Source organism: Poecilia mexicana, unplaced genomic scaffold (genome assembly GCF_051168715.1).
Source record: "Poecilia mexicana isolate PSO_F unplaced genomic scaffold, ASM5116871v1 scaffold_6, whole genome shotgun sequence".
In the NCBI taxonomy this organism is placed as follows: Eukaryota; Metazoa; Chordata; class Actinopteri; order Cyprinodontiformes; family Poeciliidae; genus Poecilia; species Poecilia mexicana.
The window spans coordinates 46,198-73,090 of NW_028263375.1; positions in this window are offsets into that span (position 1 = coordinate 46,198).

Genomic DNA, 26,893 nt, shown 5'->3' on the forward strand with positions numbered 1-26,893 from the left:
AGAGCAGGTTAACTACTGTAGTTTGAAAGGCGTCTTGGTTCAGTCGACGGCTCAGTTTGAAGCTTCAGGTTTTGGTGTTGAACCTCCCAGAATCTCAGCTGCTGCAGATTGTCTAAAGATGCAGAGAAAAGTACAAATAGACAGTTAGTGTTAGAAAAAATTATGATTTTCCTGAGTAGCTGATGCACTGACAAACCTGACAGAACATCAGTGAACCTGAAAATTACTTGAATCGTCACAATGTAGAAATTTTTATTTTTATGTTGTTCAAATGTTTATGCATTAAATGTTTTGCTGTGAAGGCTATTTTTGCAGTGGTGCTTCAAAAAAATGCATAAGATATTATTTTCTTAAGTATGTGTTTATTAGCTGCTAATTGTGTCAAAATATCAATTAAGAAATTTACTGCTTGTGAAAATCTAAACCATTTGAATATATTTACCATCTACATTAGTGAACTTGAAATGAAGATGAACCAGGAACAGCAAGTCTGTCTTGGTTTGCAGATGAGGTATATATTTGTTTAAGGGCCGATGAAATGGGGTCTCTGTGGATCTCAGATATCCAGACACAAACAGTTTAATCTGAAGAGTCTGGAGAATGTGTGAATAGGTCTGTCACCATTAAAAATTTTACAGTATGATAAATTGTACAGTATGATAAATTGTTCCAGAAGTTCTCAACAAACGATAATATAGTTCTTTTGAGACCATTTTTTAAAGTAATATAATGGTAATGATGAAATAATAATGCAAGAACACATTCTCAAAAGTCATTAAACTTTAAATTCTAATGACCATTTACATTTAACACTGGAACTTAGTGTAGCCGGGTGGTAAATTTTGGGTTAAATAATTGTACTGTTTCAAAGTGTTGGTTTTCTTTTAGCTTACGGTAGCAATGCTATTGAGTGATTTTGTTTCAGTTATGTAATTTTATTTCCTATGTGTATGTTTTTCACATTTAAATATGTTCAGGTAGTTGGTCTCAGGTGCTGCACATTTTGACCACCAGAGAGCAGTGTTTCAAAGTGATTACTGTTTCCCAAGACGGGGCAGGAAATTAGTGATGGGCAAATGAAGCCTCATGAAGCAATGAAGCTTTCCAGCACTTTGCTTAAAGGTTCATTACTCGATGCTTCACTCGCTAGTGACATCTGCTGGTGAAACTGTAACAGCCTTGTCACCCAGGTGGATCATACTTCCAAAAATTACAAAATGCAATATTGTTACAAATTTTTCATCAAACTCATTTTTAGTAACAGGAGAATCAATGAAACCATATTTAATTGTCAAATGTTTTAATTATTAAAATTATTTGTAGCCAATCTAATCCTGGTATATGTTGAAGGTCAGTGGTTGTGTTGGGTTTTCTTTTATGTCATAGACGGATTTGACAATAAAGACGTTTGATGTTTTAATGACTTGGGAGTGCAGTGCCTGTTGGGGCGTTCACTTTTTCTTGGATTTCTAATTGACTTCAATCCCTTATATTTGACTGCATGTTGAATTTTAGTTCTGCAACAGGATTAAATCTGTTTCTGCTGTGCAAGACTGATATACCTTTGCTAATCAGACTACAAATAATAGTGGAAATTTGCAGAAGGTGAGAAGTTGGGAGGTGGAGGGGTTAATTATTGTTATCTAAGAAGAATTTTATTGTGAGCGATCATCTCAAAGTATTCCCAGATGTCAGAGATTTTCCTCTTGCTGACTCCATTTCAGACAATCAGTCAAGTTTATTTGTGTAGCATATTTCAGCAACAATGCAGTTAAAAAGAGATTTACATCATAAAATCACAAAAATATAGTTATAAAAAAAACCATAATCTACAATTGAGAAAACCAGTAACAAACATTACATTTTGATGAGTGCCATCATCAATACACATCAAATATGTTGGTCAGTGTTCATTTTATTTGGCCACTGAAGACAAATATCTTCCTCTGATGCGCTACCAAATGGACAACAACCCATAAAGCAGCATGGCTCATTGTGCTTTTATTTTGAAAACTGACATGCAAAATGAAGCAGTCACGTGATCCATGCAATGTGAGGCCTCGTTTGTTGCCAGTCACGTGGTTTTCAGCAAGACGACACAAGCATAGACATAATATAAGGATAGATGCCTCATGGACCGCTCTCGCCTATTGTCGCTGACGAGATTTAGGGCGGCCATCTTGGAGCGGTACACCACTCCACTCAGCGTTATGTGTTTAGCAGGCACAATGACGTATCAGCGCATTTAATCGATCATAACACACTTTTTTGTTACTGGAAACCATATTCAAACATCTATCAAAGCTACATTTATATAAAAAAATTATTTTTAAGTATGTTTTTAATACATAGTTCATCATATTTAAATATGCTTAGTGGCTATAACAATAGAATAGGAATGGAATATTCTGATATTTATGTATGATTAGCATATTACAAAGCACACAGCCGTTTATAATTTATTTAATAAATTATTTAGTAATATCAATACATATTTATACAACTATACAAACACTAATAAATAAAGTTTAATAATAATAATGGCAAAAATAAATGATTTATAGTGAATATATATATATATATATATATATATATATATATATATGTTTATGTTTTTCAGCCGACGAGTCCAAAATCCGATGCAAGATTCATCCGTGCTGCAGTGAATCCATCTCTCTTTATAGATATCTCCCTCTTCTTCCTCACATCGTGTCTTTAGGAAACTTTCAAAACAAAAACGGAAGATTTAGGATGTATCTTACTTTGACAGAGTGAAAGAATATAAATAATAGTCTTTACAACCTGTGTAAACTTTGCCGGTGAATGTTATAACACATAATATAAGTTTTATAATATGTGTTATATTGTTTCATTTCTAATGTAGGCTCTTGTGTCAGATAATCTAAGTCAATGTTAGAGAATAATTAACTTTTTTAGATTTACAGAATCTCAGTTAGCCTTCATAGCGGGGCTGAATCCGTATTACACCAAGCACTGTAGCTAATATTAGCTGGTATCTCGCCGGTGGACATAAATACAGTAAAGTAATATTCTAATCACAATATATACACAATAATATGTCCATCTTACTTGTGAAATGTTGTCTGTGGAGCCCTCACATCAATAATCCATAGATCCGAACAACAATATCCCTCAGTGCTGAGGCATCTTCTGCTGTTTTGATTGAGCAAAGTAGGAGGGTATACCGCTCCAAGATGGCCGCCGTATTTCCTGCGCCGGAGCGGCCAATGCGGGGTCTACTCTTATATTATGTCTATGGACACAAGCCTTGAAGCGGGGCTTCATCGGACACGCCTTCTTTTTACTCGGTACAAGCCTCGAAGCCTGGATTCAGATGGCCCATCACTACAGGAAATGCATCTTGTTCTCTTCTGGTGTTGCTATGCTACGTGATGAACTTGGACGTGAACTGTATGTGGTTATCTGCAAGTGTTAGTTTTGGCAGAAAATCTGGAGTCTGTATGTGCGGTGCAGGGCGGCCATTTCGTGCACGTGACAATAAGATGTCCGAGCATCGGTGTGCTCCAGCAGAGTGAACTGAGACTTTACTGTCGAATCCAGAGGCCACTGCTGTATTTCTATTTCTTTTCTTCTATATATTGTATTTTCTTTTGTGTATTCTCCCTGTTATTTTGGGGTATCTGCCACATTTCATGAATAGTTACCTAATTTTGTGGTACAGTGATTCTTGAGAATAGGGACAAAACAGGTCCTATGGATAAAGCATGAAATTTGAATAAAATATACACAAAATATATTTTTTTCAAATATCTAACTAAACTAACCTGGGTCATGTGAGCACAACAATGTATATTTTTCTTTTTTTTGCTGAATATTTTTTTATTTTAAACATTGTAGTCGGTGGATGATGCCTGTAAAAGCCCTTGTCCAGGAGCAGAACTCAATACATTCTTATAGTTTAAAACAATTAAAGAAATACTAAAATTATATATTATGACAATTAAGTATAAGTAGTCATATAAATAATTATAAAAGTATCGATAAATTGAATTAAAAATAATTTTTAGATATTTTCCAACTCCGTTGAAATTTGTCCTTAGTTTTTGTCAACACCGTCAGAAATGAAAAGAATGTAAAAAAAATCAGGCATTATTGGGGGGCACCAGAACTTCTGAGGACCCCATGACGTTGTCTTTTCTCTTCCTTTGCTAGGAGGGCTAGTTAGCTCCGGTTAGCTTAAGTTATTCTTTAGTTTTTTCTTCTGTTTTATTCCTAAGCTGCTCGTCACAACCATGATGTGTCAACTCCATAACTGACAATTTACAAAACTTTGATGAAATTTTGCGAAATAAAAGCTTAATTTTGGTATAATGTAAAGATTTCATGGACCTGACGAGCTACAATATGGCCTGCTTCAGAATAACATCATATAAATTGAGGTAGTTTGGCATTTCGTCAACTCCGTCAGATGTCAACTCCGTCACAGTTTTTCTGACTCTTTCAGTGAAATTGTTGTCAAATCTCACTTAATTGTGCAACTAATTCATTTTAATGTATTTTACATGAATTGCATTACTTCACATGTACCAAGTTTTTCATTTTACTCACTAGTTTGTCACCACCTTCAGTTCTGTGTCAACTCCGTCATGCACTGTCAACTCCATCAGATGGACTTTTTCTTGTTTTTTGTTTTAAATAATATTTATTTTATTTCTTGAGAAGCATTTGTCTGTAAATTGAGTAAAAATATCACTAATGGGGTATTTTAAAAATCATTTTAGATTTATTTTTGTCAGATGGTGATGACAAAGTTTTGGGTCAGGTCGATTAAAAATGTAATTTTTTTTAAAAAATTCGCAACTGGGAGCCTGTACCTTAGCATCTTCATATTTTCTAAACATTATTTGTCATATTTGCATACATAAGGTTGAGAAATAATAAAAAAAAATATGGGAAAATTAAAACCCATTTTGTCCCTATTCTCAAGAATCACTGACCTATGTTCTGATTTTTGAACAATAGTAAGGAACAAGACAGCTTTGTTCAATTTGCCCAACTGAAAATAAAATATACTGCACATTAAGAACCCCAGTTCTTGTGTCCTGTGAGACTAAGTATTTCCCGGGCTACATTAGGGTTGCCACCCGTACCGTAATTGCTGTTTAAATGTAATGTCGCAATTTGTTCCGTATTCTACAAATATGGATGTATAATAAAAATAAAAAGAAGGGTCCCCAAGTACTTTATATATTAGGCTGTCCCAGTCATTGTTTCACTCACGGTGTTGGTGTTGCGTTATTGTGCCCAACTGCTTTGGGTAACACACACTAACCGACATGCTGCCGTCGCAGTCCCACGCCCACTTGGTCTCCTGTACCGCTCAAAAATGCATAATATGGTCTATAAATATTTTTAGGATATTATAAGGAAGTGCTGAGATATACCGTTTTCCACCGAATTAACGTATTTGGCACTTCGGCACAAGCACAGTGAGAAACGTTTAGAGTAGCGGTTCCAACGTGGGCGGTACCGCCCCCCAATGGGGGGGGTTCAGAGTACTGTAGGGGGCGCTGGCGGAAAATTTTACAAAAGTGGGGGGCGCTGGGATTCCTTTGGGGGGCGTTTGGTCAAAGGTAAACTTTACACCTTATATGCACAACAATGCCAGTTTAGACTTTGAGCAACTTGGTAAAATTGTATTGTGTAACATTAACACATGCTTGGCTGCAATGGTATCGATGGCAGCTCTTCTTCTCCTATTCAGTGTTTGTAGCTTTTGGCGCAGCTTCGCTCCTGCTACTGGTAGCTTCACCGCATCAGTTCAGCGTCTCACCAGCTGATGACGTTGCTGTGATTCACTTTGTCTGGTATTTTTGTACATATGTTTTGGCAGTTCTGTGATCATGTCAAAGCAGCAACTTATATTAAAAAGTGTTTTATTTCCATTTGAAAGCTGCCCGCTTCCATGGAAGGACAACAGAAAATAACTCTTATAAACATGTAATTACTAAAATCACGATACCCTGACTTTGTATCCCTCTGAAAAATGAACCCATTTAAATAAAGAAATCCCTCCATGGGTGATACCACGATAGAGACCGTTCATTTTATAGTGTTAACACCGGAGCTGTAAGTGGTCCGGTATGAAACGGGTGTGATGGAACAACACAGCACTTTTAAATTTCATTAGTCAGAATACCGAAATTGTTCCCGTTGTTTTGAAAGGTTTATGTCAGTCTGCCTTTTCCCCATTGATACGCTACCCGAACGCTGCGCACTTTAGGGGGTTAAAAAAGAAAGAAAGAAGAAAAAAAACGACGCGCACATTGCGCAAAACTCTGAAACAGGAGAAGCAGGATATAAACGGAGCGACGAACTAGATGTATATGGCATAAAAACAGAGAATCTGACGCTGGACAGTGAAAAATCAACATATGATGTGAAACACATGACGATTAGGCAGCGCAGCAGGTGATGAGTGAAGATTACTGATGGTGAGCGTCAATAAATGATAAAATAAATCTAGCAACAGGAAAGAAACTAAAGTGGACATAGCAATAAACCAAGAGAGGATAATACTAATCAAAGGAAACTAAATGGAAATGAATGAAGAACAAAATGCAAGAATAAACTTAGAAACTAAAGTAAATAGAGAGGAATAGACTGGTATGGCAAGACCTTTCGAGCAATAATTAATACAGAGGACTGTGGCAAGAATAAACAGACACTATTTCCAGCTAAAAGGTAAAATAATATTGTTGAAGTGCCATGGGTTTGTTGAGACCACATCTAATACTGAGAATAAATATATCTTACAGACCATAACAGTAAATAATTTATGTTTTTAATTAATATTTCTTCAATATTATTTTTCATATCAGTGTTAATGTAATGAGGCTGAAGACTCCATGACACTTTCAATTTGACTCATTAGGATTTGATTAAGAACCAGATTTGTTCTTTGTAATTTCTGTCCAGTAAAACTATTAATCTGATAATTCATTAGACAGATCTATATAAAGATATAATCCATGTTTCTGTCTCATATTTGTATGGCATTGAAAGGACCTGGAACTTTTGTTCTTTCTTTTACGACAATAAAGGCTAGGGGGGTGCTGGCCCGAAAAAGGTTGAGAAACATTGGTTTAGAGGATAAAAACACTAGACTCAGAGCAAAACTCAAATGACCCAGCTTTTACTAGCATGTAAACGCATCATCTACACACAAAGCATGAAATGAGTCTCAAAAATACTTGTGCACTCATAACCGGATCTGTGTGAAAATGTAGCTTTGTGTGTGTGTACCTGGTGATTTGTGTGTACTTTTTCAACATTTATAGACGTAGGGGAAGGTTTATTTTATTTTTAAGGTTTACAAATCCAGTATTGCATGCACAGATATTTTTACACACGCACATATATTGTTACACACCCACAAATGCAAATGCTGTTATGCACGCACAAATCTTTTTACACATGTACAAATCTTTTTACACACGCACAAATCCTTTTACGCACGCACAAATCTTTTTACACTCGCACAAATCTTTATACACACACACAGATATTTTGAGACAATTTTCACTCCATATTGGTGTCCCTCTTTCTGAAGAGAAAACAATCGGCCCATCCACCTCTTTGGAGTTCTTGGGTATTACCCTCGACTCCTTATCCTTCCAAGCAAGCTCGAGAAAATTAATTGCATTTCTTTGCTCCTGTCGAACTTCCTTCTTACTGACAGATGCTCTAAGCAACAGTTGCTCACGCTTCTAAGACATCTCAATTACGTCATCCGAATCATTCCTCAGGGCAAATCTTTTATGTCAATGTCAATGTCAAATTTATTTATATAGCACTTTACAACAGGTATAAAACTGCACCAAAGTGCTGTACAAAAACAACAACACAAATAATAAAACAGAACACACGTCAATTAAATGCCAAAGAGTAAAAATGAGTTTTAAGAAGCAATTTAAAATGATCCAGGCTGTGGGCATATCTACGGAAGCGCATTGCTATCACGCAGGAAAAAAAAAAATTCAAGCGCTATCACGTTATAACGTGATACGTATCTTGTTAAAACGTGACAGTATCTCGTTAAAACGTGATACGTATCTCGTTAAAACGTGATAGTATCTCGTTATAACGTGATAAGTATCTCGTTAAAACGTGATACGTATCTCGTTAAAACGTGATACGTATCTCGTTATAACGTGATAGTTATCTCGTTAAAACGTGATACGTATCTCGTTATAACGTGTTATGTATCTTGTTAAAACGTGATATTTATCTTGTTAAAACATGATAATTTTATGTCCAGGAAGTGGTGGTATTATGCTAGGCTAGTACAGTGGCTAACATGAATTGGTCAGGTTTCCTTTCATGTTTGGTCTACAACATGTAGATATACGGATGCTGCTTTGCACTGTGGTTAAAACCATTAATAGCATGCGTACTCTGAGCAGGATCCTAAACAGAACGGGACTGCACAGAAGGAAACGTCAGTCCGGTCCTCTAGCTGTAGCGGCGTTCCTGACTGTCTGGATCGAAGCTCAAGTTGGCTTCCGATTGTAGCTTCTGATTTGGGAAATGGCTAAAGGGAGATTATAACCGAGGTTCAGACGTATTTGCTGAACAGTTTCTGTTAAGATTTTTTTTAACAGTACACTTGCTGAACGGCAAAGGCTGTTCGTAACCAAGCAACCGAAATCAACAGAAGGCTAGGTAATGGCAAAAGACAAAACTAGATCCTGTTAAGAATTCTTCAAAATAAAAGACTTCCTCTCTCCAAAATAAATCATACATAAAGCTTTGAATTTAATTATTTTTCACGTCACCTTTTGGAATTGTGTACAATCAAGTTAAATTCGGTGAATAATAATAATCATGTAAATTATACTTAACATATGACTTTACATATGACTGTAAATAAGTAACTAATCATGGAAATTATATTTAACATATAAATGTTAAGAAATCATTTTTCTGCTTTAAAAACGAACATACATCGACACTTCAAATCTGGAGTGGATTATTCTAATCTACGCTAATGGCAGAATATTTCAAACCTAGTTTGTGATTTGTGAAATCTTTATCTGAATTGAAACCTCAGTAATGAGAGATTTAAAAATATTTTTGCATCTGGAATGCATTAGAAATAAACTCCTATCACATTTACAATATTTGTTATTATTTTAACCTTATGTTTTCTTTCACTTTTTTGTCCTAGAGCACCTGCCTTTTTGTGTGGCTTACAAGGATCCATCAGCTGGGATAATAATGCCAACAACTTTTCAGATTCCGATTTATAGTGATGCAACATAGCATCAGAGATGAATAATCTATTCCAGGTCGGAAGTGTCTAAGTATGTTAGCTTTAAAAGTTTAATAGTTAAAGATGCTACCCATCTCCTTAATTGGTCACATCAATATTATAAAAATTACAATATTGCCAAAATTCTTAAATGTTTTCTAATCAGTTTCAATTTCCTCACTCCCCTTCTTTTTTAAGGAGCTTAAAACTTTTTCCAACTTCACTTAAATGGTAAACGCCCGAGAATGAAACTGTCTCTCTTATATCTGCCATATGACAGAGGGTGTTAACAATTATCAAACTTATTATGTTATTTCAACCCAGATCAGGGCAGCAATGTTTTACTTTACTGCCAGACAGCCCCCAGCATGGGTTACTATTGTGTCCCACTGGATCTCTATTGCTATAGACTTGTACATGTACTCATCAGGCAGGAAAAGGTTAATTAAGCAAACAAAATACCCATTTCTGAAAAATACAATGATGATCTGGCAAAAAACATTTTATTATTTGGGAGAAATGCAACAACTATCCGATATAATGTTCATCCATGTAGAACAGGATTTAAACTGCTAAGGATATAGCTAAAGTGTCTGATCTTTTTCCAGGGAAGGTATTCATGTAACTTGAAGAAATGAAAAACAGACATGATATTCCTACAAAATATTTCTATAACTATCTTCAAGTTCAGAGTTTTATTTTATCAAAGCAACACAATAATCTTTATCTACCCTCTTTGTCTTCGTTAGAAGACATTATTTTAAGTCACCTATATGGTAAAGGAGAGGTGTCTCTTCTTTGCTCCTTGTTTGTCGACAAATATTAAAAATCTTTGACCAATATTTGACAAATATTATGAATTTATGAATCAGGATCATTAGGTGATTGTTTCTCAGGACGCTTAAAGGAGGCCATTCAGCTTTTGCTGATTTATGATTTATTTTGGAGAAAGGAAGTCTTTTATTTTGAAGAATGCTTAACAGGATCTAGTTTTGTCTTTTGCCACTATCGAGCCTTCTGTTGATTTCGGTTGCTTGGTTACGAACAGCCGTTGCCGTTGTTCAGCAAGTGTACTGTTAAAAAAAATCTGAACAGAAACTGTTCAGCAAATACGTCTAAGCCTCCGTTATAATCTCCCTTTAGCCATTTCCCAAATCAGAAGCTACAATCGGAAGCCAACTTGAGCTTCGATCCAGACAGTCAAGAACGCCGCTACAGCTAGAGGACCGGACTGACGTTTCCTTCTGTGCAGTCCCGTTCTGTTTAGGATCTTGTCAGAGTACGCATGCAATTAATGGTTTTAACCACAGTGCAAAGCAGCATCCGTATCTCTACATGTTGTAGACCAAACATGATAGGAAACCTGACCAATTCATGTTAGCCACTGTACTAGCCTAGCATAATACCGCCACTTCCTGGTCATAAAATTATCATGTTTTAACAAGATACATAACACGTTTTAACGAGATACTATCACGTTTTAACGAGATAACTATCACGTTATAACGAGATACTATCACGTTTTAACGAGATAACTATCACGTTATAACGAGATACTATCACGTTTTAACGAGATAGGTATCACGTTTTAACGAGATACGTATCACGTTTTAACGAGATACTATCACGTTTTAACAAGATACGTATCACGTTATAACGTGATAGCGCTCGAAATTTTTTTTTCCTGCGTGATAGCAATGCGCTTCCGTACATATCTAATCTGGAAAGGTAAGTTATTCCATAAAACAGGAGCAGCAACAGAAAAAGCTCGATCTCCTTTCCTCTTAAGTCGAGTTTGAGGAACTGTAAGTAATAACTGATTATTTGATCGTAAAGTTCTGGATACAGACTGGAAATTTTAAATTTAAAAGGTCCCGAAGATAAGGGGGGGCTAACCCATTTAAAACTTTAAAAGTTAACAAAAGAATCTTAAAATCTATTCGATAAAAGACAGGCCATTATCCTTAATCTCTTGTTAAAAGCAGCCAGCGTTTCCTCCCTTCACAGTTCTCTCATTCTTGATCAGCCCTCTATGGAAATGCATCTCTGGCATCATTTTCTTTCATCTTGGAACGGCATATCTTTCTTTTACGACGACTTTCTCGCTTATCCCAACGATATTCAGCTTTACACAGACGCAGCTCCCTCCATCAGTTTTGGCAGCTATTACCGAGGCAAGTGGTTCACATCAAGATGGCCCAAAGAATTCTCACTTCTCCAGGATGAATTGACCACACCCTCATCTGCTCTGTATGAACTTTACCCCATAGTCATTGCAGCAATCCTTTGGGAGCATGAGTGGTCAAAAATGTCAATTCTTATCCACTCAGATAATATCGCAGTTGTTGATATCATTAACAAAGGCTGATCTTGCTCTCCAGATATCATGCAGTTTATTCACAAACTAACTCTGATTTCAACCCAACACCAATTCTTGATGCAATCTACTCACATTCCAGATTGCAGAACAACATCGCTGATGCTCTGTCTCGCTTTTCTTTTCAGAAATTCAGACTCTTGGCTCCAGACTCAGAGGCTCACCCTACACCAATTCCACCGTTTTCTTCAACTGAAGATTATTATTCAACTGACTCCTCAGTTAATCGACTTCCTCAACACTTCTCAAGAATCAAATCTGAATAGCCTAGTGCCTTGCACCCTGTCAGCATATTTGTCAGGGTGGAATCACTTTAAATCTTTCCATACAGCCTATGATCTACAATTTCCATCACTTGACATCACAACCCTCTGTCTCTTCATCTCTAACTCTCATTCAATCCTCAAAATCCATACTTCTACCATCCAGACTTACCTGTCTGGTATATATTTTTTCTTCAAGATTGCAACTGCCCAACTATTTCCCATAGCCATATTTTCATGATCATCAAAGGTTGTAAAAAGCAAGTCCCTTCTAGCATTACTCAGCGACTGCCTCTTACAGCAGACCTGCTCAGTAAATGCATCCTTACTTTGTGCTCAGGCTATTGACTGGACTTTAGAGTCCATGTTTCTGTTAGCCTTTTTTGGCTTTCTTCGTTGCTCAGAATTCGCTCCATCTTCATTTAAGCATGATCCCTCCATCCATCCATGCCTCTCTGACATCTCCGTCCTTACTCATGACACCCTGATTCTTACCCTAAGAAGAGGTAAAACCAACCGGTTTTCTGTATCCGGTCATCTCCGCCAAGTCCTCTTCAAGTCAGGCATCTCTCCTGATCATTATTCTGCTCATTCTTTCCGAATAGGAGCTTTCTCTTCCGCGTCAAGTCAGGGCATGTCACATCAGATTATTCAAGTTTCAGGTCGCTGGTCATCCCAGGCATACCAAGCTCACACTCGTCTCTGCTCCTTTTAATTCTGTCACTTTTGGGGTCCAAAGTGGGCTCGGGAAAATAAGAGAATTGTTTCCCAAAGACCAAACCCCACGCAAAAGAGTCTTCACCTCCCAAGCCCTTCAGCGCTCTCCTCAGACGACCTTCATTCACTTCATTCATCCCTTCATCCCTACATCCCGTCCTCCCTTCATCCCTCATTCCTTTATCCCTTCATCATTAAAACTTTAAACTTACATCTCGTGGCATGGTCCTTGCTAGTGAATTATTGCCGGTAGGAAACTGCATAGTCTAAATTACACAAATATGGCCTATTTGTACATGTAAAAAATAAGAAAAATCATGACATGCTTAACCTATAATAACAAAGAATGGTTACAAGAGTGTTCAGAAATATTTTAAATACATAAAGATTCAATGCCACACCCAGCAGATATCATTGTCTCAATGTGCCAAGCGACCTTTGACCTCATTTAGTCATTTCATCAAAGAGGCAAAACCAGGTAAAAATTTTAGTATGAACAAATCTGCATCTGAGAGGACATCATCCCTGTTCCAACAGACCAAGAACTACACCTTTGCCCATGGCATGGCATCATCTTGTAGTTGTCATTCAGTGCATAGGCCACACTTTGTGGAAAGGATCGTCTTTTGGTGGGGTGAAATAGGGGAGAATTTCAACTGTGGAATGTATAAGACATCATTTTGAGGTTCCTTCAGGTCTAGAAGATCTAAAATATCTGATCTTTTTAAGCTGTATGGGAACAGCAAGGCATATAGAATAAACAGCAAAACTATGGACAATATGGACATAGTGCTGTCTATGTATTATGCTAGTGGCAACAATTGTTGCCATGCTTACATTCACTCTTCTTATGAACAAAAGAATGAAGGGATACAATTTTCTTTACATATCAGTAGAAGACACTTGAAAGTACATATGTTCAAAATATTTTGTTTATTTAAATATTTTGCTGACTTCCTCTTGTACAGGTTTGTGATAGACATTTACCTCCAGCGTCACAGGCAAGAAGTAAAGAGGTCTGGTCATGTGACCTTTCACATTAGATACATGAAATTGATGTTGCTAAGAGTAGACACACTATTATTTGATGGTAAAACTTCAATTAGCTGCCAAAAGTCACAACAATTCTTCTAGAGGTTCCAGAAGTTAGAAAAAATGTCTGGCAACAATTGTTGCCGGTGGGATTGGCAAAAATCAATGTAATTTTCACAGGTGGTGGAGCGTTGTTGTTAGCAGCTGCTGAAAGTCACTAAAAAAGTTAATTTTAATGTAACTTAGTTACTTTCCAAATCAAGTGATCAGTAATCTGAGTTATTTTTTAAGGAGTAAACAGTAATCTGATTAAAGTTACTTTTTCAAAGTAACTGCCATCACTGGCTGTAGATTTTGCTTAATTTCATGAACGTGCATGATAATTCTGAAGGTATTTACCAAAATAAAGGAGATATGCCTTTTCATTCCGTAGATAAAGGTAGAGGGCACCAACCCTAGTGGAAATCTGTAAATTCTCAGTGTGACACAAATAATTTAGTATTTAACTAGGAGGCAAAAGCATTGACATACGAGTTCATTATTTTTTCTATTGAACATAATATTTCATAGTACTAATAACATTTTTTGGATAATTTGAATGATTAGAAAAACAAACAATTTTTATTCACCCTTCAATTTTTCGTAGACTTAATTAATTACTGCATAGGAACACTGTAGTTGACAGCACTGACTTGACAGATGGATTTGACCAGATCAGATGGTCACATCAGATATCAGTCTAAATAAATATGATACTAAAGATTGTTTTATTAAATGCTTTTGTAAAAAAAAAATTATGATTAAAAAAAGCATAGGACTATTCTAGCTTTCTGCTTTCTACTGGCCCAGAGACTCGTCCTTTGTAGATGAGAGGATCCACATTGTAAGCGAGGCAAGCTCTTACGAGTCTAGCCCCTCAAAGCTCTTTCGGACGCGACACATTTCTTCTAGAAAAAGGGGTCTTGAATCCAATAGGCATTTTTAAGTTTTTACTGAACTCAAAAGGAAATAAAAATAACACAGATTCAAAAAACAAATAGAAATAAATTAGTTTTCAAATACTCAAGGACAGTGAGAGAAAGAAAGGGGAAAAAATAAAAATACTGCGCAATATCAAACTTAAAAGTGTAGCCACATTCTGTTCTGATCAATTTCACCATCAATTTAAACTTCACTGCTGCCTCAGCATCAATACAAATGTGCCAGAACATGCACAAAATTATTATTGATGCACCAAACAATTTTACCTTTTCAGATGGAGTGAGTCATACTTAGCCACAATGCCCAGTGAAAAAATTCAGGAGAAGTTCCAGATTAGCAGCTCCAGCAATTCTGGCAAGAAGAATGCGCCGATGAGCAACGGAGCAGAAGTTTCAGACATAAAAACAATCCTGCTATTGGATGACAGACTCACCAGGCAATCGAGTCCGTAGATTCTAAGTACTGTATTAATTTGTGTGGAAGACACCAAACACAACACGCCACAACTGCAGTGAAAACAGAAGAAGTCAAACTGCAAGCTGGAGGAGGGGCTTTAAAGAACTTGGCAGATTTTGGGGCAACACAAGAAGTGGGCATGCAAAAATAAAAGTTCCTGACTAATTGGGGTTACACAAAATAAGAAGTTCAACTGACATTTTTGGATTATGAAATAAAATGACATCAGACTAGTATAATGCTTTTCACCCCTCCAAGAGTTCTAAAAGACGCTTCACATGAAATCAGTCATTTCCATTCACGCACACATTCACAGGCTGATGATGGAAACCCACTGGACCATAGGCCCAGCTGCCCTGGGGAAGTCTGGCCCATCAGTTCTTCTGACCAACACCAGCAGGTTAGGTTGTCTTGCCCATGGACACATCGATGGAGGCGTCCATATTCTACAATTCACCTGCTGTGTTGGTTTTTGGAGCTTCGTTGTTTTGTTTGAAGTTTCTCACAATACATGTTACCAGCCACATGCCAAGTTTTTAGGTAATGCCTGCCTTTTTTGCAATTAATTTCAAGAAGTACACAGATGGGTCTGTGTAGGAAACCATCTGGAAAATCTATTTCTAATCTTTTCCCAGCAGTTTGGTTTCTCAGGAAATGTCATAAACAAAAAAGTAAAAGACAATTCAATATTTTTTACTGCATATTGTAACAGCATTTTAGAATAAGCACAATTTACTCATTGCAAAATTTTTTTTCCCTTCTGTTTTTTGTTTGTTTCTTTAAATGTTATTAAATGCTGTCAACATCCCGAGACAAATATATTGTAGTCAGTAAATTTAGGTAAGTTTAAGTTACTGTGTGTTTCCTGTGACAAAGGAAAACAGTTAAATGATTTTGGCTGTGTGGTTATAACAGCATAGACATTAAAAATGTGTTTTCTGTAAAGAATGAGATGATAGAGACATTCTTTCATGTTTTGCTCATTTTGAAGTCAGCCCACAGTGTCATTATTTTAATTTTTTGGAAGATTGTCTCACATTTTCTTTAGATACAGTGAAATTTCTGGTGGATTATAAAATGATGAGCTGGCCATTTTAGCAAACCATCCCCAAGCCTTGTGCTCCACAGCTGATAATTTTTTTCAGGTAGGATACATTTGGTTTGTGATATGTTTGGTTTATCCAAATAACATTAGAAGTCCAGATGTCCTTGTCTACATTCTTTTAAGCAAACACCTTTCAAATGTTGAAATCTCTTTCTGATAAAACAACAACAAAAATGCAAATAGCATACGTTACCAGTAGCAATAGCCTGCTGTAGGCTTTGTGATCATATTTTGGTATTTCTGGAGACTTCCTTTAGTGTTTTGCACTTTGCTTACAGAATATATCGACTGTCATTTTTAAATGACTGTCATTTTTAAATGTAAAACTTTATGAAGTTTTACAGAAAACTTCACAAAGGTCTTTCCTACAGTTTTTATTTTTTTATATTGCTATTACTTTACTTGGTCATGTAAAATTTAATATTCAGTGTGTCCCAGAATGTAGAAAAAAACACAATCAGTTTGAATGTTCTATTCCAGCTACCTACAACTAACTTAGTATTAGCATTACAACAGTGGGTCATAAGTTCTCACTCTTACGTGCTGCAGAGAGCCCAGAGACTCACAAACAGCATGAGGCGAGTTGGTCGCTTGACACAGTGTGGGAGTCAGCTCTGAGGTCTGGATGGACAACAGGTAAAGGCGTCGCCTGACCGGACCTGGGAGCAGACACTGGGTCCTGTGGGGGCCAGCTGGTCCATGTCTGAAAAAGATCTGCACCTGACGGAGGGCCAGAACGAGGGGCAGAATATATGTTTATTTTCTGAATACTAAAGTTAACTGGTTTGACAAGTCTTAGAGGCTGAAAATTGTAGATATAGATATTCTTATAAAGAAAAAATATGTTCTTAATTGAAACAACACAGAAGAAAAACCTGAAACAGTTAGAGTAGTTAGTTTAACAACGCAGAGTTCTTCCTAACTGCAGATGTGCAAATAGAGAAAGACAGATGGGAAGAAATAGAAAAGGTATGAGTGACCAAACAAAAGCAGAGGCACACTCAGAGAAAACGGGACGATATAGAGTAGAGAAGGAAAAGGGAGGCAGCAATGCAGCAGCTGCAGACCTGTTTGCCTGAGAGAGGCTTTTAATCAGTGGAAAGAGCACTGGCGAATTGGATAAAATGTTATCTTGGAGATGGAAAAGTGGAGGTGGAATTTATGGTACATTATGTTTCCGCCATAAACAAGTGCTCCAGAAAATTTAGCTCACAGAAGCCATTCATCAAATACAGCCAAAGAGATCCTTTCTTTTCCTCTATCCTTTACACTCCAGCTGGATCCATGCCCAGACCTATTTGGGCCCCAAAAGCACAGAGTGCTACAAAAAGTTAATAGCAAAAAACTCACCTTTCCATTGTTCTTTTTGTGTTTATCTTTTTTTATCTGTTTTAAACATATTCTATTTCTTGCCTGAGTTTGGATGTATATACAAGCTTCACTGCACACACCTGTGGAAGAAGCAAAGCAAAGAACTAATGAAGTCAAATATGGGAATTTCCACAAAAGCTTGTTAGTGGCGCAGTTGGTAGAGCTGTTGCCTTGCAGCAAGAAGGTTCTGGGTTTGATTCCCGGCCCTGGTCTTTCTGCATGGAGTTTGCATGTTCTCCCTGTGCATGTGTGGGTTTTCTCCGGGTACTCTGGTTTCCTCCCACAGTCTAAAAACATGACTATCAGGTTAATTGGCCTCTCCAAATTGCCCCTAGGTGTGTGTGTACATGGTTGTTTGTCTCTGTGTTCAGACTGGCAACCTGTCCAGGGTGTACCCTGCCTCTCGCCCAGAATGATAGCTGGAGTTAGGCACCAGCAACCCTCCCAAACCCACTGAGGGACAAGGGTGTAAAGAAGATGGATGGCTTGTTAGAATGACAAAGATGAACATTGTGTTGGTAAAAATGGACATGAGATTAACCAAACATTTTGTGCTTATTGTGTAAATATTTATAAGAGACATTTACAGGCTTTATATGTCTCATAAAGCCTGGCAGAGTCTGATGTACAGAATCTGCCACAAAGAAGCAAACGTATTACAGAATGGAGCTTTAACAGAGCCATGCAGAGACCTTTGGAGGGGCGGGGGCTCACAGTTAAACAGGGGCACTTGAACAAGATCTTAAAATACCGTACAACAACATAGCAACAACTCATATTAATCAAGAATCTAATTTTTAATCGGATGATCAATCTCATGTACTCGTTGCTAATTGAGCTAATGGCAAAGAAACAACTTACAAATTGGCCATCACCTGTGGTCATGCTAACTAGCCTTCATGTTATTCTGTTCTAGCTGTGACTTTGTAGAAAGCAACATAATCAACCACACAGATTCACAGCACTAAGACCCGCCTTCTGGTTCTAATTGTTTTTAGTTAGCACTGGGAGAAGGCAGAGGAACTCCATTTTTTTCACAGATTACCTATGCCATGACATAGTGATAGTTTCAACACACATAGAAAAAATATTTTTCAGAAAAGTTACATACTGCAGCTTTAATATTAACAAACAATAGAAAACATCTATAGAACATTTTAAAATGATTAAAGATACACAAACATGCAAAAGGCATCTGGTTTCAGTTATTTTATCATAGTTCTGAGACTGCAGATTGAACCCAGGTTCATGACCAGCAGATTCAGTACAGAAATGAAATACATTTTCTACTGTATTCATCAAGGATGAGGAAAAGCTCATCACAGAACATGAAAGTGCATAGTAATAAGCTGCAGTTCTCTATGACTTGTCATCAGGAGTTGATTAAGTCTCCCATCTCCCCATGTACCACAAAAACTTTATCTCCCGTCCTTCTTGACGGGAGATAAAGAGTTTATGCTCTGGAGCTTTATTAATAGCTCCAGAGCATAAACATTCTGGGTTTCTATTTCAGCCTTTCTTCTGTTTTATTTCTTTTTCCTTTCCTGAATTTCCAGCCAGTTTTGATTTCCTCTGTTCTTGAGTGAATGTCACCTTCTGAGCGAGCCATCTTACATGAGGCTCTGCCAGTAAACGGCAGAGGCTCAGAAACAAGATGTGGCGATAGCAGGTTTATTGCAGTAAATGTTCAACATTAAAGATGGGTATTCATGGTGGTCTGATGCAAGGCATCTACCATTCACATTTCCATTTAACCTTGAAGACTGCAGATAAAGAGCAGGAGCTGTGGTTTTCTCTTTGTGGACAAAAAGAAATCTCAATTCCTATGGCCCAGGCCCAAAGGAACATTAATTTTCACCATTTGTTCCCTCCCTCATCGCCAGTTTTGCTGCTCTTTTTACAGTTGAGGAACTATTGGGAACATGTGCTTTGAATATAAAAACCATGCTCCACATAATGAATGTGATGTTCAGGAGGTACAGAGAACACACAGAAAAAACGTGCTGCTGATTGAATTGTGAAATCATTACTCAGTGGGTCTGCTGAAGGGGAAAAGCTGGAAAACAAACTGCTTTTATCTCCACACTTGGACTTCCTGTACTGATGAAAATGTATTAAATCAATTCATGGATCTGAATTGAATTTTCTTACTTGAACTCTTTTGTTGTTAAGAAAATTGAAAAGCACTTCGATATGTGAGGTGGAAGCGAAATACAGTACATGCAGACGCCGCAAGGTAGGTGGCCCAACAGCCAGCCTGAGTTTTACAGGAAGTGCTATACCTTCTATATCACTAACTTTAAAACTCTAAGTAGTCTTATTTAGAAAGTGGTGAAGCCTCTGGCTTATATCTGTAATTCGTAACCAAGATTTCATTTATTTCAGTTCAAGAGAAATCTCCTGTTCTCACTGGTGTGAATAATACATTGGCCTCTTCAATTCTCATTCATCCTGTTATCTTGTCCAGCTAATACTGTTGCCCTGGCTGTACAAAGACAAAAGGATAACACTTGTGGTGTGTGACTTATCTTCATCCTATACAATTTTAGTACTGTCAGTGAGAATTTTAAAAGGGAGTGGAGAAATAGCAAATTTGGTTTACACTCAACCTGCTTGTAGGGTGGGGGAATACGTGTGCGTGCGTGCGTGCGTGTGTGCGTGCAGGTGTATGTAATTTTTGTAATAATTTACCTTTTGCTACAGAGATGCCTGTGGCTATCATTATCAGGCTCTAACAGTTTTGCAAATGTTTTTATTTTGGTGCTCTGTCAAAACATTTAAACTTACCCAAGTTTGTCAGCTTTTTTTTATTGTAGTACATAGCACATGGGATTGTATCTCTATAAAAAAAAATATGTCATGAAGTCGGAGGTTACCTTTGTGTAATTTGGAGCTGCCACATCCTATCATCACCCTCTCACTCTGTTTACTTAACAAATATCTTCTGTACCACTTCCTGTAAAATTCTCCATGTCTGCCTAATCTTAGTCAAGAAAACTATCCTCATAAACTGGACCTCAAAGAGTTGGGAAATAGCAAAAGTTTATTAATTAGTTTATTAACTGAATATCAATAGAATATTGGTCAAAACACAGCTTTTCAAGTAGAATTCATTGGAAGAAATGTTGTGACTATTTTAAACACTACATCTTTGCAGTTATCCTGAGTTTCACCAATCTTAGGGTGAAAGCACATTTGTGCTATAAGTCTACAGCGGTTCTCTAACCAAAATAAAAGCTCTGTGTAATAGAATAACATATTATCAAAACACTATAATGTAAAATACATATAGTGTCAACATGCCCCACTGCATGCATGACACTGCTGTAGATCTGGAGAGTTCTTTTGGTGAGTGGTGCACCACTGAGTGTTAGCAACAGATTCTGAAGCAGTCACTGTTGTAAGGTTTCTACAACTGCTTAGATCACTGCTGTTGTTTCCACAGATCATTGTTCTTGTAAACAGTTTTCACAAAAAATTATAGACCAGATATTGCACATTTTCAGTGATTTTACTCCGCTACACAGCTCAGAAAATCTGGATGCTAGATTTCTTTTTTTTTTTGTTTCACTTCTGAACCTCATTTTTATCACTATTACTTATCTTTTAGTGTACCTGCATGCTTTCATTCATTTGACTGTCACTCACTTTGCTGCTGTAGCACTTGAGTTTCCCCACTGAGAGGCTTTTCTGTTCTATTCTAATCAAATTTAACCTCAAAAAATTCACTGAATAACTGAAATTAGTGAGCTAGTCATTGGAATGTGAGGAAACGGGGAGGCTGATAGGAGAGATAGGAGACTAACTGCCCTTAGGTGTGAGTGGTTGTCTGTTCAGTGTCTCATTTGGACAAGGCAAAGGGGATCTTTTCCAAGCCAATTTAGAATTATATTCTTAGGAAAGTTTAAAAACATCTAATGAAGGGGTGCTGTGGTGGTGCAGGGGCAAAGCACAACCCACATATCAAGGCCTTGGTCCGCATGGTGGTGGTTGCAGGTTCAATTCCCTGCCTGGTGACATTTACCACATGTGTTCCCCCTCTCTTGTTACCCTCTTTCTGCTGAACTACTTTCAAATAAAGGCCACTAGAGCCAACAAAACCTTTAAAAATCAAATAAATTTTATTGAACTTAAAATTATAATTGCAAACATTTTTGTAGAATAAAGTCTTTAGAGAATTTAAAAAAATCACATAGAACTTTCTCTGTACATGGAGCGAATGATTTGGTGTGAAATGGCAGGAAAAAAAAACAATTCATAACTCACAAATACCAATCAAGAAGTGTGTATATGTTTCAGATTTTTAGCCACTAACACCTCAGATTTCCAGTTTGTATTTGTTAAACAAAAATAAAAGCAAAATGAAAAGTTTATGAAAATTCTACAAAAACCTGTTCAGAATATCTACACTCAATGTTTTTCTGTAGTGACTGTCGGTTTCCCCTGATCTGAGCATGAAGCAGCTCAAGCAATAGGATGTTAAATTTATATGGAGTGATGGGAATGTCACAAACTAAACATCACAGCATAATAAAAACATGACAGGTTGCTTTTTCTCTCAGTTGATCTGAAGGGGTGGAGGGAAGAGTAACTACCACCCATTTATATAAAGGATATTAATTTATTTTCCTCAAACACGTGAAGATGACAGTGATGGCTGTTAGTTTCATTTAAATCCATAGGCGCCGGAACAAGGGGGCCCAGGGGCCCATTGGCCCCCCCACTTTAAGGCCCTGCCCTGACCTGCCCGCTGGTCCAGCCAGACATTTACATAGGCTGCACACAACTCTGACAGTCTGTGACTGACATCTCTCTGTGTTTATATGCAGACATAGGTACGATAAAACCTACAGCACTGAGATCTGGATCAAATCTAAGGCTCCAGTCCATAACGGTCACCCAAAGGTTTATCTACATGCGGCAGCTCCAGGTCGGCTTGAGATCAGTAACCGGTCTGACATTTGAAAAAAGGCTTTGGCTCTGATCCGATCCGGTCCAGGTCTGAACCAATTCTGCCTAAAAATTAAATGAGATTTCTGTATTTGTCACCATTTATAGAACTGTGACGATGTTTTCTTTCTAATGGCGTTGGGATGAAAAAAAAAGACATCGGGCCCATGTCTGTTTACGGGTCGGACCAAATGCTGTCACCCGGTTGGACAACTGTTTAACCCGCTACTGGTGCATTCACATCAATGATATAATGATAACAAAACATGCAGACACTGTGTTTTAATACCGTCGATCTGTATTCAGCTGCTCTTACATCGGCTGCAGGGATTTCTCCGTCTTTTTCATTTTTCCAGACTCCAGTTTTGAAAATGGAATAAAGTCCATTCCGCCATCTAAATACTCTGTGTAAAGCTGCCTTTACTAAGTGGAACACAATGTTTGGGTCAATGGATGGTTGGGCTAACTCTCCAAAAATGTACTGATCAAACTGAATCTCCCATCATTCATAGTACTGCGGGGATGCGTCGCTCATGTTATAAAAGAGTCGTTGGAAACAACTTCAGTATTCCTTGGCTTTGTCGATCTTCTTTAACTAAAGCATTGGGGCATCTGGCAGTGAACAGTGAATCTGGTTCTGGTTCTTCTTGTTAAAGGAGAGCTCTTCCTCTACACTGTTGTGACAGCTTGGTATCAAGGAATTCGATGGAGATATCTTTTGTGCAAAAGTATTTTTGCCTTGTATGAAGAAAAATGCCAAACATAATTAAAATCACCTGGCTTTATAATAAAGACTTCACAAATCAAATAAGGGTTTTAAAAAAATCTCACACTGGGCTATGGCTATTCTGCTATAAGTGTAGAATAATCTTGTCCAGGTTTCAAGAATAAGTATTTCAGTTTCTAAGCTGGGTCTGGTCTAGTGTGCTCCACATGTAAAAAACGGTTCTGAAATAGCCTTCTATTGGACGTTCACAAGTCAAATAAAAGTTTACTTCTGAGATTTGTCTGGTTCTCAGTACCAGAGAAATCTCAAACTGGGTTTGATTAATTCTATGATTATTGTAGAGCAACCTAGTCCAGGTTTGATGAATATAAATTTGTTAATTATTAAACTAAAGCAGATTAAAGATGTTGAAGGTTGTAGAATTGCTCTTTAACCATTTCCAGAGTCAGGCACTTCAGTCTGAAGCCAACTTCAGCTTTGTATCTCTCTATCTCTGTGGTTCTAAGATGCAATCTCTGGCTGATATTTTCCTAATCAAATCATCAATGTCTGCTCAGCTGAACACCTTGCAGAAGCAGTGGTATTACTGAACAATATTTTGGCTTCAATAGGGACGATCAGGACCCTGTCATATGCAGCAGCAGCCACTTACAGAGACATTGGAAACGTTTACTTATTAATTTCTGTACACAGTACCAGACAACTAAGAATTTGGCAGTTATTAAAACACAGTAAAACCTGTTTGCTCCAGGTCATTTTTTCTTCCTGTACAACTAAAATGCATAAAAAACTGAAAAAGTCTTAACTTGATCAAGCTGCAGTTATATTGTTGAGCTTTATTTCTGAGAAAGAAAGAAGATCTTACTCTCCTTTCTGAAATAGCAGTTTCATTTCATTGGTACAGTAATCAGAATATCTGAGGTGAAAACACTGAGCACCCTGATGCCTCTCCATCATGAAGTTATCTTGACATTCTCTCTATTTTAAAGTCTTCCAGTGCAATTCTTTCTTCAGTATTTTCAGAGCACTCCCACATTATTATTTACTATAGCCTAACAGTATATGTTCACTCGTGTGTCACTGGTTCAGGAAATTACGAACAAATTGTCAACAGGAGAACAAATGTGCCTCAGCTCAAATCTTCGTAAGACTGAATTATGAGAGCAGATGCCATTCCTCTCATTTAGCCACTTTATGGCTGTACTGGCTACTTTATCTCCTATAACATAGGCCCACTTAAAGCAGCATGAAAATGACATTTCCATTACTGAGTTCCCACTGCTGCTGTCAGGCCAAAGTCCTAACAAAGCCCAGCCAGTTAATCAGGGTGCACTACAAGGCTTGTACATTCAAACAGCTCTCTTTGAGAGATGAGGAACTCTGAATGAAAGTGCTTATGAAGTGTCAGAAAAGTTAGGCCCTCTATCATTTCAACAAAAACCTCCACAGAGCTTTCTGTACCATGTTGCTCTCTGCTTTTAGTAAACAGGAAGTGCATTTTCATATTGTTACAAAATAAAACCTTGACTTAAAGGACAGATTTCATTGTATTCTGGGAAAACACACGACAACAAAATGTGAGTAATCAAATTCAACCTTGAAATGGAAATTGGTGATTGTTTTTCATTTGAACAAACTGTATTAGTGCCCCTCACTGTAAAAAAAAGTCCATAAATTTGACAGTGAAAAATGGTAAAATACCAAGTTTCTGACCGTAATATCCAAAACATTGTATTACCGTAGAAAATAAATGGAGTTACCGTAAGTCAACACTGCAGAAACAAATCTGTAAATTTACTGTAAAAATTGTAAAATACCAACAGTTTCTGACCGTAATATATAGAAGAACTTGAACTATTTGTTAAAGATGATGAACATATAGATCATCATCTACAGTAATGATTGTAGAAAATACATGGAATTACAATAACTCAATAAACACTTCAAGTGATTTTGATAGTCATAAAATGTAAAAAAACATAAAAAACAGAGAAATCTATTGAAAAAGTCTAAGTAATTGTAAAATTCATAGAAAAATATTGTAATATTACCAGCAGCTAATTACCCTAAAATTAATGGTATTAATCGGCCAAAGTTACAAATTTTGCTGATGTTTAAATGTATGATGTAAAACCGTAAACCAGACTCCAAAACAATTGAGAGAATAGAAAGCTGGTGTGATATTTTGTTTTTTTTTGTTTTTTAATAATTAAATTTATGGGGTGTCGTGGTTGCACAGGGGTTAAGCACAACCCACATATGGAGGCCTTAGTCCTCAAAGCGGCAGTTACAGGTTTCATTCCTGGTCTGATCACCACATGTCTTCCCCTTCTCTCATTACACACTTTCCTGTCAATTTGCTATCAAATAAAGGCCACTAGAGCCAATAAAACCTTTCAAAAAATAAATTTATAATACATTTTATATATCAAACTGAAATCTCAAAGGTAAACCAGGGATCGAACTGACAATCCACCAATTGAAGGGCAAACTACTACAGTTGACACCACCATCATTTATGAGAGCGTTTGATTAAATTATGTATTTGGGATTATTTAATTTTATGTTGACCATAGATTTATCATACATTAAGAGAACTGTATGTTAGGCCCTGCTGCTTGGATGAAGGTGAAGTTGGTTTCCAAATGCAGCTTCCAATTCAGGAAATGGGTAAAGGGCGATTCCACCTAATTTTTCACTACCATCAGCATCTTTAATTTTCTCTAGCTAAAAAACTACAACACCTAGAGTTTAGGTGTCCAAAGTTGGTCCTTGAGGGCCGGCATCCTGCATGTTTTAGTTCTCTCCCTGGTGGTAGTCACAACCTTTTCAGCATGAGAATGTTCCTCTTAGGCTTCTTAGCCATCATTTGATCCAGGTGAATTAAACCAGGGAGAGAACTAAAACATGCAGGATGCCAGCCCTCGAGGACTGACTTTGGACACCACTGACCTAGACCAGGGGTGTCCAAAGTCGGTCCTCGAGGGCCAGAATCCTGCATGTTTTAGTTCTCTCCCTAGTGGTAGTAACAACCTCTTCAGCAAGTCAATGTTCTCCTTAGGCCTTCTAACAAGCCATCATTTGATGCAGGTGTGCTGAACCAGGAAGAGAACTAAAATATGCAGGATGCTGGCCCTCGAGGACCGACTTTGGACACCCCTGGCCTATAGCATCATGACCTGTTTGTTCTTAAGTTCCTGCAGCTTCCACTTCGTCTTCTAACATGGCGCCTCCTCACACTGACTCTCATACTGATAGGAGGAACCTCAGAGCTCTGTTAAGTTAAAAGCACATCTGAAGATGGGATGTTTTTCCTCCAACAGGTTCCAGAGGAATCACCTCAAACCAGATGTTGGACTGGATTTTATTTCAATGTCATTTGTGAATGTTAGAGCCTCATTTTCAACATTGGAGCTATAAAGGTTGGAAAAGGTTATTTTTGAGAAAGTTTCATCAACATCAATATTTCCACTAAATAAGAGGCAAAAAAAATGTTTGATAGAGGAAAAGCCTCTCAGACTGAGCTCAAAGCAAGATGCTAGAGAGCAATAAAACTTTTTTTAATTAGACAATTAATTTAATTTCACATAATTATGGTGGTAGAAGCCATTTGATTGTT